This window comes from Rhinoderma darwinii, chromosome 3, assembly GCF_050947455.1.
Source record: "Rhinoderma darwinii isolate aRhiDar2 chromosome 3, aRhiDar2.hap1, whole genome shotgun sequence".
Classification (NCBI taxonomy): domain Eukaryota; kingdom Metazoa; phylum Chordata; class Amphibia; order Anura; family Rhinodermatidae; genus Rhinoderma; species Rhinoderma darwinii.
In genome coordinates this window covers 167,066,429-167,086,317 of record NC_134689.1, presented here as the reverse complement: position 1 = coordinate 167,086,317, position 19,889 = coordinate 167,066,429, and the positions used below count along the sequence as shown (strand labels likewise).

The following is a 19,889-nucleotide window of genomic DNA, read 5'->3' as shown; positions in this document are numbered from 1 at the left end:
TGCTTTTTATTTTATTTTTAATCAGCAGCCTCTTTTCTCTATCAGTGATTGATAGAGACAAGTGGCTGCCGATTTGTATAATATTTTTGACCGGGTTCGGTCAAAACGTGTTCGGCCGAACCCGGTGAAGTTCGGATTCGCTGCGAACCGAACTTTTCCCGATGTTCGGACCGAAACCGGGTTCGGTTGTCCCAGTTCGCTCATCTCTAATTATAGCGACAAAAATTGTGCAGAGCGTTCCAAAAGCGGATAAGATCGGGCACCGTTTATCAGTGCGACACTGGCCACACATATATGAATTATTTTTTATTTACCACATTATTATACCCTCTTATTATGCCCTGATGTTCTCCGCACAACTTACATATGCTCCCACATTATAAACTGAAATACTAGTAAAACCCCAAATAGAACAACTACCAAGCAAAATCTGCACTCCGAAAGCCAAATGGCGCTCCCTCCATTCTGGATGCCACAGCGTGCCCAAACAACAGTTTACGTCCACATATATGAGATTTTATACCCGGGAGAATCCACTCAACATTGTATGAGGTATTTGTCTTCATTGGCACAAACTGGGAACAACATATTGTGCACTAAAATGGCATATAAGTGGAAAATTGTAATTGTCATGGTGTGGGGGGTTATATATGGAGCAGGCTCATACGCTGAGCACGGGACAAACGGACAGGAACAGCAATCATGCTGTTACAGGAGCATGTAAAAATGATATTATACTGCAATACATTAGGATTGCAGTGTATTGTACCAGCGATCTAATGATTACTGGTTCAAGCAATCCAATGATTAGGGGGACTAATACAATATGTAAAAAAAATTGTAAATAAAGTTGTTATTATTAATGAAAAATATATAATATATTTAAAGTCCAAAAAAAAACCCTTTCCCATTTTTCCTCTAAAGTAATGTAAAAAATAAAAAAATTAAACAATATCACTGCATCCGTAAAAGTCAGAACTGTTACAATATACCATTATTTAACTCGCACGGTGAAAAATAAAGAATTTAAAACGACAAAATCGCTGTTTTTTGGTCACCTTAGCTTTTTATTTTATTTTTTATAAAAAGTGATCAAAAGGCTGTATGTACCAGAAAATGGTACCAATAAAAACTACAGCTCGTCCCGCAAAAAATAACCCCTTACACCGCTGAATTGACTAAAAAATAAAAAAGTTATTGCTCTCGGAATATGGTGAAACAAAACTTTTTTTTTTTAACAAATAGTATTTACTTTGTAAAAGTAATAAAATATAAGAAAAACTGGGTAAATTTGCTAACACCTTAATCGTATTAAGTCTCAGAAAAAATTTAGGTTGTCATTTTTACCGCATGGTGAAAGCCGTAAAAACAAAACCCAAAAAACAGCTTTTTCCAATATCGGCCTGCAAAGAATTTTATTTTCAGTCTCCCAGTACATTAAATAGTACTTTAAATGGTGTCACTAAAAACTACAACTCCTCCCGCAAAAAAATAAGCCCCCACACCACTTTACTGACGGAAAAAGAAAAACATTATGGCTCTTGGAAAGCGGGGAGAGAAAAACTAATATGAAAAAGCAAAAAATTGATCAGTCCTGAAAGGGTTAATTTATTTCTAATGAAAAACCATTTATGACCACGTGGGGTATTGCCGTACTCGGGAGAAATTGCTTTACAAACGTTTGGGTGCTTTTCATCCTTTGTGAAAATTAAAATAAGATTTTTGTGGAAAACAATGTTGATATTCATTTTCACGGCCTAATTATAATAAATTCTGCAAAAGACCTATGGGGTCAAATGCTCCCTATACTCCTAGAAAGATTCCTTAAGTGGTGTAGTTTCCCAAATGGCGTCAGTTTTGGGTTGTTTCCACTGTTTTGGTACCTCTGGGACTTTGCGAATGCGACATGGCATACGAAAACTATTCCAGCTAAATTTGAGCTCCAAAAGCCAAAAAGCGCTCCTTCCCTTCTGAGCTCTGCCGTGGATCCAAACAGCCGTTTATTACCACATATGGCATATTGCCGTAATCAGGAGAAATTGCTTTACAAATTTTGGGGTTCTTTTTCTCCTTTATTCACTGTAAAAATTAAATTAAACATTTCTAGTTTTTTCTAATTCCACTAAATTCAGCAAAAGACCTGTGGTTTCAAAATACTAACTATACCCCTAGAAAAATTCCTTGAGGTGTGTAGTTTCTAAAATGGGGTCACTTTTTTTTTTTTTTTACTGTTTTGGCCCCTCCAGGGTGTTGCAAACGTGACATGGCAATCTTCGCTCCAAAATCCAAATGGCGCTCCTTCCATTCTGAGCCCTGCTGTGGGTCCAAACAGCCATTTATTACCACATATGGGTTATTGCCGTAATCAGGAGAAATAGCTTTATACGTTTTGGGGTGCTTTTTATTATTTATTCCTCGTAAAAATTAAAAATTTCTATGTATTTCAGAAAAAAAGTCGGTTATCATTTTCACAGACTGATTCCAATAAATATAGCAAAAGACCTGTGGGGTCAAGATGCTAACTATACCCTTAGGAAAATTCATTGAGGGGTGTAGCTTACAAAGCAGTGTCACTTTTGCGGAGTTGCTACTGTTTTGGCACCACAAGACCTCTTCAAACCTGACATGGTGCCTAAAATATAATCTTTAAAAAGGAGACCCCAAAATCCTCTAGGTGATCCTTTGCTTCTAAGATCAGTGTTTCAGTCCATTAGCGCACTAGGGCCACATGTTGGATATTTCTAAAAACTGCAGAATCTGGACAATAAATATTGAGTTACGTTTCTCTGGTAAAACCTTCTGCGCTACAGATTTTTTTTTATTACAAATGAATTTTGGCTAAAATAAATACATTTGTAAATTTCCCCTCTACATTGCTTTAATTCCTGTGATACACCTAAAGGGTTAAGAAACTTTCTGAATGCTGTTTTGAATACTTTGAGGGGTGCAGTTTTTAAAATGGGGTCATTTATGGGGGTTATATAGTATAGAAGGCCCTAAAAGCCACTTCAGAACTGAACTTGTCCTTGAAAAATAGCCCTTTGAAATTTTCTTGAAAATTGCTGCTAAAGTTCTAAGCCTTGTAACGTCCTAGAAAAATAAAAGAATGTTCAAAAAACGATGCAAACATAGAGCAGACATATGGAATATGTGAAATAGTAATTATTTTATGCGGTATTACTATCTGTTTTACAAGCAGATAGTAAAATGAGAAAAATCATAATTTGTACAAATTTTCTTAACATTTTGGTGTTTTTCACAAATAAGCAATGAATTTATTGACCAAATGTTTCCACTAACATAAAGTACAATATGTTATGAGAAAACAATCTCAGAATCGCTTGGAGAGGTAAAAGCATTCCAGAGTTATTACCACATAAATTGACACGTCAGATTTGAAAAATGGGACTGGTCATGAAGGCCAAAATGAGCTTGGTCATGAAAGGGTTAATGAGTAATAAACATATAGTGTGTGCAGTCTTAAAAGTTGATTTTACAGATTTTGCTGCATCTAAAAAAAACATACAGGGGAAAGTTTGGAAATATTGTCAGGTCATGTATTACCGCTTGGTGACAGTTCGAGGGGTTAAAACTACCTGACAGGTTCCCATTAAATAGACAATGAATTGAAAACAATTCCATCTGCCCTGCAATTTTGTTATTATAAATATATCCTATATAATTACAGCATCAGTACCAAGCTCTGACATATACGGCTCCAGAATCAAGCTCAATACATATATACAGCACTAAAACCAAGCTCAGTACATATATACAGCACCAGAACAAAGCTCAGTACATGTATACAGCACCAGAATAAAGCTCAGTACATAACTACAACACCAGAACAAAGCTAAGTACATAAATACATAACCAGAACAAAGCTTAGTACATAATTACAGCACCGGAACCAAGCTCATACATATATGCAGCACCAGAACAAAGCCCAGTTAATTTATACATCAACAGAACCAAGCTCAGTACATAAATACAGCCCCAGAACAAAGCACAGTACATATATACAGCACCAGAACAAAACTTAGTACATATGTACAGCACCAGAACAAAGCTCAGTACATAAATACTGTACTAGAACAAAGCTCAGCACATAAATACAACACCAGCACAAATACAGCTCAAATTATTGCAACCCCTGCCGTATCCTGTTCCCGCGCCGTCCTGTGTCAATGCAGGCTTGCTCTCTTCTGAGCAGGTCTGCTGGGGTTGAATGACACAAGCGGCGCAATGATGTCATTAAGCCGCTTGCATCGTTGAAAGGCGCTGATTGGCAGGGCAGAATGACTTGCCCTGCCAATCAGTGCCTTTCAACAATGGAAGGGGCGCGATGACGTCATTGCGCCGCTAGCATCGTTGAAAGGAGCTGATTGGCAGGGCAGAATAGCTTGCCCCGTCAATCAGTGCTTTTCAAAAACGGAAGCGGCCAGTCAGCGCTTATGCATGTAAAAAAAACAGTAAAATTTTGTAAAATATTTTTTTTTATGTAAAAAAAATTAAAAAAATTAAAAGGTAATTTTCCCCCTAAAGCATTGTAAAATAATAAATAAATATAATTGGTATCGCTGCATCCGTAAAAGTCTGAACTATTACAATATATCATTATTTAACTCGCACAGTGTACGCCATAAAAAGAAAATGTAAATGCCAGAATCGCTATTTTTTGGTCACCTCATCTCCCACAAAAAATGTAATAAAAAGTGATCAAAACCTCGCATATGCCCCAAAATTGTACCATTAAAAACTACAGCTTATCCCTCAAAAAAATAAGCCCTCATACCACTTAATCGACAGAAAAATAAAAATGTTATGGCTCTTAGAATTTGGCGACACAAAATAAATTTTATTTTTTACACTTCGTTTTTTCCTTGTAAAAGTAGTAAAACATAGAAACAACTATATATATTTGGTATCACCATAATCGTATTGACCACAGAATAAAGTTAACATGTTGTTTTATTTACACGGTGAGTTACGTAAAAACAAAGCGCAAAAAAAATGGAGGATTCGCAGTTTTTTTCATTTTCTACCCCACAAATATTTTTTTCCCGTTTCTCAGTACATTATATTGTACAATAAATGGCAATTCGAAAAACTACAACTCGTCCTGCAAAAATCAAGCCCTTATAGGACTATATCGATGGAAAATTAAAAAGTTATTGTTTTTAAAAGGTGGGGAGGGAAAAATTTAAATGAAAATCTGAAAATAGTTTATGACGGAAAAGGGTTAATCTAGCTCTGCCAATAAACGTGATCAATTTTTCTGCGTTTTCTTACGGATGTCTCGAGATCGGGAATCAAAGGTGCCTATACAGTGAATAATTTTCTCAGAATCTGGAGATTTCTTTATAGAAGAAGTGCCTGTCTAGGTGTATTAATAGTTTTCGTAGAAAGTTTCTGCATGCTCGCACATTTACAAATTACTAAACCTAAACCATTTCATAAATCTCATGTAAAGTCGGTTGCAGACCTTATCGATCTCTCTAAAGAGGATTGTAAGGAAAATACCTTCTTGTTGTCAGTCGTAAATACTCTGGATTTTTTAATCCAATTTAGATATACACAGAGTGTACTATACCCCTGCTTGGTTGAAACACATGGAAGCCTCCTCCTCTGATTTATGTTTTAGGTGCGAGTCTGACATTGGCTCCTTTATCCATTCAGTATGGTCCTGTCCTAAGTTGGTTCCCTACTAGTCAGAAGTCCTTCAATTCCCACATGATCATTATGCATTTAACAGAATTTTCATCCCGAGGTTGTGTCTTCTTAGGATAATTGACAATATTGTACATAGAACATATGACAGATTGTTTATCCAATTTTTGTTCTTTTGTGCCCGTAAAATAATGATGGCCTGGAAATCTTCAGATACCTCTGCATTGGCTTATTAATTACATCTAGTTAACTCATATATACCTTTTTAGAAAATCCAGTAGATGAACAGGAAATGTCTGCAAAAATTTGAGAAAATATGATCTAGATGGTATGGACTGGGTAGACAATTACATAAATGTTCTTAAGGTTTGTTAAATATCTGTATACTGACTGCTGGAGGAGTGGCTGTGTAGGGGATGAGGACAGGGCCGCACCTACCATGAGGCAAGTTGAGCCTCTGGCTTCAGGCGGCACACTGCAGTGTCTCAGAGGGGGCAGCATTACAGAGCTGCGGGCCGACGTTTCCACCACTTATTAGCAGCTGCAAGATGTGCTGTCTCCTTAAGAGAATATCGCTCCTGTGCCACCTTAATAACGCCCCCCCCTGACTTCCCCCGCTGCTCTCCACTCTCCTGTCCCTATTGTAATATGATCCTGCTCAGTGTCGGGACAGAGCATGCAGCGGGCAGCGGGCAGCGTGCAGTGTGTCTGCACTTCACTACTGCCGGCATGAAGAGGCTCAGGAGAAATCCTGACATGGACTCATCACCTCTTCCTGATTTTCTCTGGAGTCTACAAAAGGTATGTGTAGTGTGTACTGTATGTGTGTGTAATGTGTGTGTGTGTGTGTGTGTGTGTGTGTGTGTGTGTATATATATATATATATATATATATATACACACACACACACGAGTATGTAATGTACGTACTGTATGTGTATATTTGTGTCTAGTGTGTGTGTATGTATGTATGTATATATATATATATATATATATATATATATACACACGAGTATGTAATGTATGTACTGTATGTGTATATTTGTGTCTAGTGTGTGTGTGTGTGTGTGTATATATATATATATATATTTGTGTATGTATCAGTGTATGGACGTACATACGTACGTACGTACGGTATGGCCTCATGCACATGACAGTTTTTTCTCAGCTGTAATTTATTCGCATATTTGCGGATAAATTGCGGATCCATTCATTTCCATGGCCCTATGCACACGACCGTGGTTTACACTGATCCATATGGGGGCTGCAAATGCGGACTGCAAAAAATCAAGACAAGTAATTTTACGGTCCGGATTTGCCAATAATGGTGAAGTGTTGTGAATCCTAATGATACACCAATGCACAACTAACCAGTGCGGTCATGTGCATGAGGCCATAGCGTGTGTGTGTGTGTGTGTGCGTGTGAGTGTGTGTGTGTGTGTGTGTGTATGTGTGTGTGTGTGTGTGTGTGTGTGTGTGTGTAACGTATGTATGTATGTACGTATATGTGTGTGTGTGCGCAATATATATACACACACACACACACACACGCCAATAAGAAATGAAGCGGCACAACGCTCACCTGAGCACTTTTGCTGTTTCGTTTTAGCGATCGGGGAGTGCTAAGTGCTCAGACCCCCAATGATCAAAACTTCTGAAATTTTACTACGACATGTTAAAGGTTTTTTTTAAAGTTTAATTACACTTTAAGGGTCAGTTCACAAAGAGTTTTTTTACGCGGAAGCCACGTCGGAAAATGCGCCAAAAAACGGTCGAAAATGCCTCCCATTGATTTCAATGGGAGGCGGAGGCGTTTTTTTACCCGCGAGCGGAAAAACCATCTCGCGGGAAATAGCAGCGGCATACCCTATCTTTGGGCGTTTACGTCTCTTTCCTCCCATTGACAATGGGGGCAGAGAAAGTGTATTTCACTGCGTTTTTGCCCGTTGCGCTCAATGGGCACGAGCGAAAAGCGCGGTAAACGGCGTGCAGGCAGATCAAAATCTGCCTCAAAATTCCAAATGGAATTTTGAGGCAGAATTTTCTGCCTGCAAAAAAACTCTGTGTGAACATACCCTTAAGGTAAGTTATGAGCCTATTTTTTCTAACTATTTTAATGTTCCCTAATATAACTGTATTTATTCATATATTTGTACTAATAAAGATGGGGGCAGCCATCTTTATTAGCATCTGTATATGTGTTTCTGCATGACACATACACAGGTGCTATATGGTGCACTCAGGGCTAGGGATGCACGATGCATCGAAACTTCGATACGGTTTCGATACTCTGCATCCCCAAACGGTTCGATACCGTTATTTCATGTATCTCGATACTGAGCTGTGCGGCCGCACAGCTCAGTATTGTAACACATAAATGTATGATAGCGGAGCTGCGGCCGTGTGATAGTCATTGCCGCGCTCCTGAGTCCTGACAGCAAGTGCACGGGGTCAGGATGATGTGATGCGGCCGGCACTGCACTAATGAGCTGCGGCACGGAAGACAGAACATGGCGGGCACACTGCAAAACACCCCCATGTTCTGTGTTCAGTGCCTGAACCGCCACTCATTAGTGCAGCGCCGGCCGCATCACCGCATGCTGACCGCGCATGCACTTCCTGTCAGGAGCGGAGCAATGGCTGTATTACACAGCCGCAGCCCCGCTGGCGGAGATCAGTGAAGCCTCTCATCTCTGCCGTTATTCCCGTGAACGCTGCGATCACAGCGGACTGCAGCATTAAGGGGAAAATGAGAAGGGGGATGTCCCTGGATCGCGTCACAGGGAATTCCTGTGACGCAATTGAGGGACATACCATATATGGGCAGACAGCCCACGGTCCATTGAAGGACCCATTGAAGGACACCATATTTCCTGTTGTTAGGGCATACTTAGGTATGTCCTAACTGCCTGCCTGTGTACAATCAGTACACAGGCTAACGTACTGTAATATAGATATATGCAAGTACATTAAGGTTTAAAAAATAAAGTAAAAACATAACGTAATGTTAAATAAAATAAAAATACACACAATAAACATTAAAATAAGTCTCACTACATAAAACATACACATATTCGATATTGGCGCGTCCGTAATAACCTGCACAACATTGTACGTTGTAAAAAAAATAAAATAAAAACTGCTTTCTATCACTTATTGTGGGGCGCGAGGTGCGATGATGAATTTAACCTCCATGTGCCTCTCATTAATAGTAATTAACCCCATCATGTACCTTACACATTAACCCATTATGACTGAGAAACATGATGGGGTTAATTACTATTAATGTGAGGCACATGGAGGTTAAATTCATCATCGCACCTCGCGCCTCACATCAGAAAATGGAAGAACTATTTTTTTTTATTACTGTTGGCAAAGTATCGAATTGGTATAGAAATACTAAACGAAGTATCGGTATCGAAGTCCAAATTCTGGTATCGTGACGTCCCTACTCAGGGCATAGGGTCGGCTCCCATCAGTGGCATAACTACCGCCATAGCAGCCGTAGCGGCTGCTATGGGGCCCGCTGCATGAGGGGGCCCTGTCGCCTGCCGGCATGGGCCCCCACCATGGCCGGAGGCTCTGCTAGCAGCCGCTATGGCTGCTACAGCGCGACGCCACTGAACACTACGGCAGAGCATCGAGGTACCTCCCCGCTCTGCCATTAAACAAAAGACATGCATCCCCTATCCACAGGATAGGGGATACATGTGTGATCGCTGGCAGCGATAAGGAGAACGGGGGACCGAAAGTCCCCTGAAGTTCTCCATCACAAACCTCGGACTTCCGGGGTCTGTGTCGGCAGCTCCGTAGAAATGAATGGAGCGCCGGTCGCGCTTGTGCTCATGCGTGACCAGCGCTCCTTTCATTTTTATTGAGCTGCGCAGACACCGGAAGTCAGAGGTTAGTCATGGAGAACTTCTCCTTATCAATTCCAGCGATCACACATGTATCCCCTATCCTGTGGAGAGGGGATACATGTCTTTTAGTAGGATACACTATAGGTCAGATTTTTTTGGGAGGGGGGCTGTATGGCGTTACCTTCAGGGGAGGGCTGTATGGCGTTCCCTACAAGGGGGGGCTGTATGGCGTTCCCTACAAGGGGGGGGCTGTATCGCGTTCCCTACAGGGGGGCTGTATGGTGTTCCCTGCAGGGGGGGGGCTGTATGGCGTTCCCTGCAGGGGGGCTGTATGGCGTTCTCTACAAGGGGGGCTGTATGGCGTTATCTACGGGGGGGCTGTATGGCGTTATCTACAGGGGGCTGTATGGCGTTCTATATAGGGGGGCTGTATGGTGTTCTCTACAGGGGGGGCTGTATGGCGTTCTCTACGGGCGGGTTGTATGGTGTTCTCTACAGGGGGGGCTGTATGGCGTTCACTACAGGGGGGGGCTGTATGTATCAGCGGCCTAGCGCGATTTCGTCACTGTATCATGCCATCCGCGCTGGGCCGCTGAACTCAGCATAAAGTCAGAACGTCCGGCTATGGTTACTTGAATAGTTTTGTGGGGGGGGGGGACGCCTTTCTATAGTTCGCCTCAGGCAGCAAAGGGGCTAGGTTCAACCCTGGATGAGGAGGACGCATCGGTGTGGAAATAATTTCTCGCTAAGTCAAGGGGAAACAGTAATAGTTTACAGTTATCCAGCGCATTGAATCCGCTAAAATGTATACTGGACTGTATACTGTTATGCTATATTCCCATTATGTCATGTCTTTGATTTTTGCATAGCGAGTCATCGGATATATATTACATGTATATTTTTGTATACTTAATTGTATATTATTGTTTTGGAGAAATGTATAAATAATAACTTAAAATAAAACTTGAAAAAATAGGTCTGTTCTTTCAAATAGCACTGGACCCTTGATGGTGCCTAAAATATAACTGTTTTAACCGACCACTAAATGACCCATCATTTATAGATCACTATCATCTGATCACACAAGAGCGCACAAAAGTATAGAGACTAGGCAGTCAGAGGTCTAGGGTATATGGTGTATTGGGAAAGTATGTCATACATAGTTGTTTTTATGTTAATACTGTACATAAGTGTAAGGCTGGGTTCACACGTGGCGGAATTTCACTTAAATTCCGCTGCGGACACTCCGCAGCGTTAATCCGCAGCGGAGCCGTTTCTGCATTGACTTCCACTTCTATTTAGAAGTGTTCGTTTAGACGATGCGTAACATTCCGCTGCGGAGCATAGGCTGCGGAGCGGAATTTGGTGTCCGCAGCATGCTCTGTCTGTTGCGGAGCAGTGGCGGACTCATGGCGGAATTTCTCCATTGACTTCAATGGAGATTCTAAGTTCCGCAATGAAGTCCGCAGCTGTCATGCACATGTTATGTGTGCTGCGGATGCGTCTTGCTTTTTTGCCATGACATTTCTTCATTCTGGCTGGACCTATGTATTTCTAGGTCTACAGCCAGACTGAGGAAGTCAATTGGGCTCCCGTAATGACGGGAGCGTTGCTAGGAGACGTCTGTAAATAGTCACTGTCCAGGGTGCTGAAAGAGTTAAGCGATCGGCAGTAACTGTTTCTGCACCCTGGACAGTGACTACCGATCACAATATACATCAACCTGTAAAAAAATAGAAGTTCATACTTACCGAGAACTCCCTGCTTCTGTCTCCAGTCCAGCTTCCCAGGATGACGTTTCAGTCTAAGTGACGGCTGCAGCCAATCACAGGCCAAGCACAGGCTGCAGCGGTCACATGGACTGGCGCGTCATCCAGGGAGGTCGAGCTGGATGCCGAAAGAGGGACGCGTCACCAAGACAACGGCCGGTAAGTATGAAATTCGTTTACTTTCACTAGGGAAAGTGCTGTCCCTTCTCTCTATCCTGCACTGATGGGGAGAAGGGAAGCACTTTTCCCGCAGTCCGCAGCAGCTAGTCCGCATCAATTTACTGCACATTTTGTGCAGATCCGCAGCAGAATCTGCAACGCAGATTCTGTGCGGCATTGATGCGGACAGTTGCGGAGGAAATCCGCCACGTGTGGTCATGCCCTTAGAGTTTTTAAAAATGAAAACTGGTTAAAGCGACCCTTCAGGACAAAATTATAAATGTAATGGGGTCTATGGAATAATATTATCTAGTGCCCACCAGTTGTGCCCCTCTGCCGTGAATCTGACATTTTAGGGTCCCCTCTGTGTTGTCACAAAATGGCCACCTCTAAGACTAAGTCTAAGACACTCCCTCTGTTCACAGATTGGACAGAACTAATCACATAAGCAGCTCTGGACAATACGAGAAATATGGGAGTATCTCAAACTCGTAGTCTAAGAAGCGCTGCAGCCATTTTGGGACAGCACGGTGGGGATAGGGATCCACGGCAGAGGGCGGATCCACAGCACAACTGGAAGACACCAGGTAATATTACTCCACATACCCCATCATATTTAAAATGTTGTCTGGGGATTGGAGGGTCACTTTAATAGAACACAAAAGTAAAAGACAGGAGAATGTCCCATGTATAATTTTTACTGTAATGTTCAAAACACATGTACAGTACAGATGTAGCTAAATACACAGCGTCAAGAAACTTTAACTTGACTTTTTCAATGGCTTTTCATTGGCTTTTGTTGTGTGATCAGGCTGCAAAAAAGTTATAAACTTGGCTACATCTGTATTTCCATCTATAATCTATTTTGTGAAATATACTTGTGACTGTACTATTAAACTGAAACATTGTTTCGAATGCAGTTTGCAGGTTGGATTGTGCCATCATTAAATTATATATTACTCATGATTAAAAGTAGTAGAAGTTTCCAGTTCAATCCAGTAAAAACCTCGAAATTGTCATGATTACCCAAAAATTGCAGTGAATTTTTTTTTTCTAGAGGGGAGGACTTCTTAGAAAAGAGGGTTGCTATACATAGTGTAAATGGGAATTTATAATAAATCACAGACAACCATGGTCTAGAACTGGAGATTGTATAGATTTTTCTGTAAAAGGATTTCAATTATTTCTGCACCTTAACAGAATTATTACAGAACAGATTTGTAACACTTTGTCAATCAAACAATTCCTATCAAAATTTTAAAATAGACTCACCTCCTTCATTCAAAATCCAGATTCCCCCCAGGCACGCAAGAATACAGTATAACATCTGTAAAATAAATTGAGAAATTGTCAGTGTTTTTAATGTACAAAAACACTATAATGTTAAACTGTAGAAAGCTGTCAGGGCAAACATGACCATCACATGTAGAGTGACCCAACCACCACCACTATTATTAGATCCTTAAATATGTAATAGTATCACCTATTTCAGTGAAAGTGTAACTTTATAACAGAACTGAATGCATACATTGTATACATACATTGTATGTCTTACAATATTCACCCATAGTGACATAGTTCCATATTGGTTTGCAGAAATTAATTCAAATAATCCATAACGCCATAAATCCACGTGGATATCCTACTAAAGAGGAACAAGCGTAGGAACACTCCGATGCAATGTTTGGGTGGACCAACCCCTTTTTCAAGCTTGCACAGTGTTCCAGGTTAAATAGCCATCGTCACATGATAGCTAAACACCTGATCAGTAAGTTACTGATGAACCTCATAAAAACAGTGTATCAAAAGTACATAATTATACCAGTGGCGGACACAGACTGCAAAAGGCCCCTGTGCAGATAATGTGCCAGGGCCCCCCCCCCCCCACCCCGCAAACTTCTCATGGCCGACGGTCCGCTTTCAGCTGCATCGCTGGGTCTCCTAAGTGACCCAACAATGCAGCACTAGCAGCCGGGGCGTCACTAAGGCTGGGTTCACACACACACTATTTACGGACGTAATTTGGACGTTTTAGCATTGAATTACATCCGAAAATGCGGCTCAAAAGCGTCGGAAAACATCTGCCCATTCATTTGAATGGGTCTTACGATGTTCTGTGCCGATGGTCATTTTTTTTTACGCGCCGCTGTCGAAAGGCGGCGCGTAAAAAACTGCCTGTCACTTCTTCAGATGTAAATGGAGCCGTTTTCCATGGACTCCATGGAAAACCAGCTTCAATTACTTCCGTAGTGGACGCAGCAAAAGACGCCTGCACATGCCATTACGGCTGAAATTACGGTGCTGTTTTCTCCTGAAAACAGCACAGTAATTTCAGCCGTAACAGACGCTGCCGTGTGAACATACCCTCAGGGCTTAAAATGTCCGGGAAATAGCCCCAATACATATGTGTCCGCCCCAAAAAAAAGTGTGTGTATAGGAGACAGCATAGCATATCTATAGCACTACGACCCTATAAACTATGGATAGGATTAGATACAGTGGCTGAGCAGACAGTATCACACATGATAGGATTAGATACAGTGGCTCAGAAGGCAGTATCACACATGATAGGATTAGATACACAGCTCAGCAGACAGTATCACACATGATAGGATTAGATACAGTGGCCCAGCAGACAGTATCACACATGATAGGATTAGATACAGTGGCTCAGCAGACAGTACCACACATGATAGGATTAGATACAGTGGCTCAGCAGACAGTACCACACATGATAGGATTAGATACAGTGGCTCAGCAGACAGTATCACACATGATAGGATTAGATACAGTGGCTCAGCAGACAGTACCACACATTATAGGATTAGATACAGTGGCTCAGCAGACAGTATCACACATGATAGGATTAGATACAGTGGCTCAGCAGACAGTATCACACATGATCGGATTAGATATAGGGCCCAGCACAGTATCATACATGATTGGATTAGATACACAGCTCAGCAGACTGTATCACACATGATAGGATTAGATACAGGGCCCAGCTCGCTGACATTGCGGCTCCAGCGCTGGACCCAGGAAAGGTAAGAATAATAATTTTGCTTCTTTATGTGTTACTGATTATTTTTGTGTGTTTGTGTTTTTTTTACAGGTTCGGTTGTTGGACTTCGGATACGAGGACTTCAATGACGGCGTTTTTTTTATTCTCAATAAAATGGTTAATGAGGGTTGTGTTTTTATTTCAATAAAAAAAATTTCTATGTGCTTGTATCTTTTTAAACTTTATTATCACCGCCTTAGTAATGGCCGCTGGCTGATTGACAACCTCCATTACTAAGGCGAGGCTTAATGTTAGCCGGTGCAGAGTCTACACTAACCCCCATTATTACCCCGGTACCCACCGCCACCAGGGGTACTGGGAAGAGCCGGGTACAAACCAGTACCCGACCAGCTGTAGTGACGGGCAGGCACCGGGGTGGCCGCAGGCTGGTAGTATTAGGCTGGGGAAGGCCAAAAACAGTGGCCCTTCCCACCCTTGTAATGCTGCCTGCTGCTGCTGTGTTGTATCTGGCTGGTTATGAAAATTGGGGGGGACCCGACATCGTTCTTTCCAATTATTTTTTAAATGACGTGGCGTCCCCATTTTCATAACCAGCCAGATACAATAAAGCAGCAGCAGCCTAGCATCACCAGGGTAGGAAGGGCCACTGTATCTGGCCTTTCCCCTCCTGATAATACCAGCCTGCGGCCACCCCAGTGGCCGACCATCACTACAGATGGTCAGGTACTGGATCGTACCCGGCTCTTCCCAGCACCCCTGGTGGCGGTGGGTACCGGGGTAATAAAGGGGGTTAGTGTTAGCCTCTGCACCGGCTAACACTAAGCCCTGCCTTAGCAATGGATGCTGTCAATCAGCCGGCGGCCATTACTAAGGCGGTAGTAATATAGTTTAAAAAAAACCACAAAGACATAGAAAAAATATTTTATTGAAATAAAAAAAAAAAACACAACCCTCATTAACCATTTTATTAATAAAAAAAAAAGCTGTCATCGAAGTAGTCCTGGAATCCGCCGTAGTCCAACGACCGAACCTGTAAGAAAACACACAAAAAATGATTAGTAACACATGTGTTAGGGTATGTGCACACACACTAATTACGTCCGGAATTGACGGACGTATTTCGGCCGCAAGTACCGGACCGAACACACTGCAGGGAGCCGGGCTCCTAGCATCATAGTTATGTACGACGCTAGGAGTCCCTGCCTCGCTGCCGGACAACTGTCCGGTACTGAAAACATGATTACAGTACAGGACAGTTGTCCCACAGCGAGGCAGGGACTCCTAGCGTCGTACATAAGTACGACGCTAGGAGCCCGGCTCCCTGCAGTGTGTTCGGTCCGGTACTTGCGGCCGAAATACATCCGTCACTTACGGACGTAATTAGTGTCTGTGCACATACCCTAAGGCTTAGATACAGGGCCCATGTGTGATACTGTCTGTGGGACCCTGTATCTAAGCCTACCACAAGGTAGGCTTAGATACAGGGTCCAGCAGACAGTAATCTTATACAGTATAAGATTACTGTGTGCTGGGGCCCTGTATCTAAACCTACAGTGTGGTAGGCTTAGATACAGGGCCCAGCAGACAGGATCACGCATGGGCCATGTATCTAAGCCTACCATGTGATTGGCTTAGATACAGGGCCCAGCAGACAGCATCACACAATCTGTGATCCTGTCTCATGGGCCCCCTAAGCCTGCTACATCGTAGGCTTAGGGGTTGTGCAGTCCCTAAACATTGATGGCCTATCCTCAGGATAGGCCATCAATAGCTGATGTGTCGCCCGGGACCCGCAAATCAGCTGTTTTGAAGGGGCCGCAGCACTCGTACGAGAGCTGCTTCCCCTTCATTTCACTACTCGCCCACACTGTGAATCGCCGAAACCGATTCACAGTGTGACCGGAATGAAGTGACAGGAATGAAGGGGAGCAGCTCTCGTACGAGTGCTGCGGCCCCTTCAAAACAGCTGATTGGCGGGTCCCAGGAGTCGGACCCCGCCAGTCAGGGCTATCTTACCTTCCTCTTCGGCCGCGGCGGGAGTTCTGTCGTCTCGATGCTGTGCGCGGCGCATAGCGCTGTGACGTCATGTGCTGCGCACAGCGCCTGACGTCAGGACCTCCGCTGCGATCCGGAACCAGGAAGGTAAGTAAAGTATGTTACTATAGTAACAGGGGCCCGCGGCCCGAGTTACTATAGTAACTTTTTATTGATGTGGTGCGGGGGGCCGTGGGCCCCCCTGGCTTCGGGGCCCGGTCGCAATTGCGACCGCTGCGACCCCTATAGCTACGCCAGTGGTCCACGGGCCTCTGTCTCAGTCCTCAGCATCGCGCAGCTGAGAACTGAGTCGGCCAGCAGAGGAACGGGCCCCCTTCCCACGCGGGGCCCTTGTGCAGCTGCACCGGCTGCACATGCGGTATGTCCGCCCCTGAATTATACATAAACTTTAAGAACTAGTAGACATATTGGGGCAGATTTACTAAGCCAAATATGAAAGAATTCTGTCTCTAAATGTGGCAAACATCTGGTGCACATGCCATGTCCCAGATTTATTTTGTGTTTTAGACACTTTTTGCATTGCACTAGACAGTATTGAAAAGTGTCCAGAAAAAGGGGCATGGCTAAGTGGAGTCCTAAAATGCCCCAGATTTATTAATAGCAAGCACCTTGATTTTGGCCCAAAATACTGAACTAAAGAAAGCCAACCAAAAGGTTTTGTAAAGAAGAGATAAGTGTTAATATGTCTAACAAGATGCACCAAATCTATTACACAGTGTGCGCCAATGAGATACATGTAGTGCATTTTTTGTCTGCCTGGTCTAGTTTTAAGCTGCTTAAATTTAAGTCAGTAATAATAAATCTGCCCCATCATGTACAGTCTAGTGCTAGGGTAAGAGCCAAGGAGATATGGGCACAGTGAAGCTGTGAGACCATTATGCATGCAAACAGTAAGTGAGAACCTATCCTTGTTAGAAATACATGTGGGCAGATTAACTGAGCCAAATGAGCCAGAAGTCTGACTCAAACCGTGCCAAAAATCTGGCGCACATGGCGTGCTCCAAACTTATGTGTTTTAGACTCTTTTTGCGACTCATTAGATGGAGGATTGGCTAAGTGGAGTACTAAAATGCGCCAGATTTATTAATGATGTGCACCAGAATTTCAGAGCAAAATAATGGAGTAAAGTAAGTCAGCCAAGGGGTGGCGTAAAGAAAAGTGTCTAACATGCCTGGCACGATCTGTTACACAGCGTGCGACACTTAGATAAATTTGGCGCATCTTCTGCCTGCCCGATTTCGTTTTAAGCTGTCAAAATTTAAGAAAGTATTGATGAATCTGCCTCATTGTTGCAAGAAAGTATTCAGTATTGAGTTTAAATAGAACAATTCTGTACCATTTCACATTCTAAGTAGTTTTTATTAGTATAAATCCCAACTTAAAGAGGACTTGTCACCTCTCCTGACATGTCTGTTTTATTAAAAGATTAAAAAAAAAATTCCCATGAAATCATTTTGGAGCATCCTTTCTTAGAACTCTACATTGTGCCGTTCCTCTGTTATTCCTCCTAGACATTTATGAATAAATTAATAACTGGATGTTAAAGGTTGGGGGTGTGTCCCTACACAGACTTATAAAGTCCAAAGAGTGAGGCCAAAGTGAGAAGGTTTAGGGATACACCTCTTTAACAAAGAGAATAGTAACACCCAGTTCTTAATTTATTCATACATTTCTAGGAGGAATAACAGAAGAATGACAGTGCAGACCTAAGAAAATATTTTCCAGAATTGTTATTTAATGGGGAAAACAAGTATATAGTAAAATAGACATGTCAGGAGAGGGAACAGGTCCTCTATAATACCTCCCTTAGTCTATTAAACAATCGGTATATCTTTTATGTGCAAATCGCACGTCCATATAGACAGAATATATGAATATGCCAAGACTGCAATTTTCATTTACATCATTTGATTAATCCAAAGTATAAAACCAATATACTTCTCTCTGAAACAACTGGATTTCTACTTCAAAGTCTACTCTTTCAACTATTTCCAATATTAACCATTTATTTTAAATCGAAGACTCTATGCCATATCTCTTTCTTTCATTTTTTGTTCAAAAGTCCTAATTGAAGATCGATGTTCATTGGGATGTGATTTCACCATGCAAGAAATTTGTCCCACACATACCTTGCCACACGGACATTTTTATTATATAGATTAATTTTTTACAATTACAGGCATAGTAGGCTTTTACAGTTACATTGGTCCCTTTTGTAGGATGGCATTAAAAAAAAAAAACATCATCCCCTTCCCGCGGCAGCATTTTAAAAAAGTTTGTTTTTTCCTCCTTGCCTTCCATATGCCATAACTTTTTTACTTTTTTTCCCATCAACAGAACGAGTTGTAATTTATTTATTTTTAACAATAGATTTTTATTGAAATTTCAAAGTTTTTCGACAAACAATAAAGAGACAAATTGATGAACTCTAAACAGTTCGAGATCATCGAGGACAAAAAAAATTGTGAATACACTGTGCCAAATTCAAAGACAAAGGTAAACAAAGGTATCTTGAAAGGACAAGGAAAACATTAGTCTGTATTTAAAGAAAGTATTGGGAGCTACTCCAGGGTTGCCAGGATTTCATAATTATCCTATGTGAATTAACAGATTGTATAAGTATACTTTCATGATGATAATTACTATTGACCCTCCTCAAAATTTCAGAAATGTGTGGAGAGGTGGGAAATTTCCAAGATCTGGCAATGGAAAGTCTAAATGGTTAATAAATAGGAGGATGGATTAATCTAAACATCGTAGGAATAGTCTCCAGGCCTATGGCTAAAACGGACAATTCTGAACTAGCGGATATAGGAACACCAGAAATCTTGGATATCAACTGAAACACTTCTGTCCATAAAGGTATAACCGTAGGACAAGACCACCACATAAGTAGAGCAGACCCAACATGGCCACATCCCCTCCAACAAATATTAGATGCCCCATCAAAGAGATGTGAGAGTTTTGATGGAGTCAGATACCATCTGAGGTGGAGTTTACGAGTAAGTTCTAAATGATTAATACATTTAGTATGTTGAAATATCCATTTAGACGCCTTTAACACTGATCTAAAGAGAAGGAAACTCCCAGCTCTCGTTCCCACTTTACCATATGAGAAGTTTTATCAGTACTATCTTTAGACAACAGAAGAACATAAATACGAGAGAGACCTTTATGAAAACCAGCCCAATGCAATAAAAATTTATGAAAAGCAGAGAGTGGATCCGGTTTTGAAGGAAAGGTCAAAGTTTGTAATAAATGCCTCATTTGAAAATAATGAAAAGGGAGAACACGAGATAAATCAAATTTTTCAGCTAACTTCCCAAAGATTTGAATAACCCCTTTATCATAAAAA

General features: G+C 41.8%; 1 protein-coding gene across 4 annotated transcripts in view; it reads right to left on the bottom strand.

The window, feature by feature from the left end:
- The window catches only part of TAFA2 (TAFA chemokine like family member 2), a 343,128-nt gene that overhangs the window by 53,350 nt on the left and 269,889 nt on the right, over window positions 1-19,889 (bottom strand). For all 4 annotated transcript variants that reach the window (XM_075857009.1, XM_075857010.1, XM_075857011.1 and 1 more), the window contains one exon: window positions 12,730-12,784. The gene's annotated coding sequence lies outside the window, so the exon portion shown is untranslated. The remainder of the gene's footprint in view (window positions 1-12,729; window positions 12,785-19,889) is intronic.